The sequence below is a fragment of the Nematolebias whitei genome, chromosome 1, assembly GCF_014905685.2.
Source record: "Nematolebias whitei isolate Nwh7 chromosome 1, NemWhi1, whole genome shotgun sequence".
Taxonomy (NCBI): domain Eukaryota; kingdom Metazoa; phylum Chordata; class Actinopteri; order Cyprinodontiformes; family Rivulidae; genus Nematolebias; species Nematolebias whitei.
Window position 1 is genome coordinate 39,569,527 of NC_056498.1, and position 1,977 is coordinate 39,571,503.

Genomic DNA, 1,977 nt, shown 5'->3' on the forward strand with positions numbered 1-1,977 from the left:
GTCTTTGAGGGCCAGAACTGTTGCTGATTGACAGGTGTTCAAATACTTATTTACAGCAGTAACTCACAAATAAATTATTAAAAAATCATACATTGTGATTTCTGGATTTTTTTTAGATTCTCTCACAGTGGACATGCACCTAAGATGAACATTTCAGACCCCTCCATGATTTCTAAGTGGGAGAACTTGCAAAGTCGCAGCGTGTTCAAATACTTGTTTTCCTCACTGTAAATCTAATCGACACTCAAAGCTCTTTACAACAATCTGTGTCCTCATTCTCCCATTCATACAACACTTTACTGTTTCTGTACAAAGACTAATCAGAGCATCATCACATTCAAACACCGATGGGACGCACATCAGAGGCAGTGAGGGGTTCAGCGTCTTGCCCAGGGACACTCTGGCATGTGACTGCTGGTGGAATCGAACCCCCAACTCTTGCATTGGAGGACGACTGCTCTAACCACTCAGCCACAGCCGCCCCTAATATTGTCATTTGAAACATGGAGTGACTTCTTTATGATTTCAACTTGCATATTTTGGAGAAGAAGAAAAAAATAATTTGTATTAAAACCAGTTTCTCTGTTTAGAGGTCGAGCCAGGTCGACTCGGTGCTGTTTTTTTAGGCGGTTGATTACAAATGTTAAAACTGCTGCCTGCGGCTCATTATTGTCACCATGGTAACCACAAATATGTATACAGTATGTATACCATAGACATAACCTAATGAAGTAGATAAACACTGACAAAAATTCAGCCTCAATCTGTCCCGGTGCAACAATCATAAAAAAAAGTCTCTGTGGCAGAAGTGTCGAGTCATCGCAGATTAATTTGACTCGTCTGCAGCGTTTTATGTAGCAGATACGACAAGTTCAGTTTTGAAGAAAATACTTTGAGCTCAGTTACTAAAGGAGTGGTGGCGCAGAGGTTGAAGAAGGTGTGCCTTTGATCGGAGGGTCGCCGGTTCAACTCCCCGTACCAACGACAGCAAAATGTGGGTGTGAAAGGTGAAACGCCTACATCTGCCTCCACCCTCGTCTGCTCCACTCTGAGCCCTTGAGCAAGGCATTTAACCCCCGAGCACCCTAGATGCAGCTCTCTGCTCCACATAGAGGACTGTGGTAGCTCAGTGGTCGTGTCAGGAAGGACATCCGGCGTAAAAATAATTCAGATCTTCGTGCAACTTGGTTCGCTGTGGTTACCCCTGAAGTATTTTATTTATTTTATACTCGAGTTGGACTGGAACCCCTGAAGAATGGAGCAGCCGAAAGAAGAAAAACAAACAAGAAACCTTTCAGCTCGGTTACAATGAGAGTCACTGGGTTTGGGACGTGCACTCTGCATGTGGTGCAGATCTGAGAGAAAACCAGTCCTGTGAGACTGGGTGAAAGAAGATAAAAATGCCCCCCCCCCCCCCCGCCCATGTGGAAACCGTAAAGTTTGTAAAAACAATGTTCTTGAAGTGATTTTTATTAAATATATTTTATTTTTTTGCATCCCATGACTGCAATTAAGTATCTGAATGGTATCATTTGACCTCCAGGCTTTATGTAGACCTTCTGCAAATTTAATAGATACTTTATAAGTATAATTTTTAGGGTTAACAGCAAAATGGACTTAAAAAAATCTTCTTAAGTTCAAGACAAACCTTTGGCTATAATTCATCTTGTTTCCCATTTCCGGGCACAAAACACCACAAAGCAGACTTCTACCAAAAAGACATTTGGAGAATCTTTCTTTAAACTTGACAAAGTATATCAAGTGCTTTCAAAGAAAAAAGACTTCAGTTGATTTAATAATCGAAACGAGACAATTTTAAAGGAATATAAAGTGGTATCATCTGCATACATGTTGATCGACTTTATTAGTGGATCTTCAAACCCTCCATGAGTTTGTTTTAGCAACTGACACATTTTTTAGAACTTCACTCTTTTGGGTCATCCATGGTCCAATATAGTGAGGACCCCCCCCCCCCCC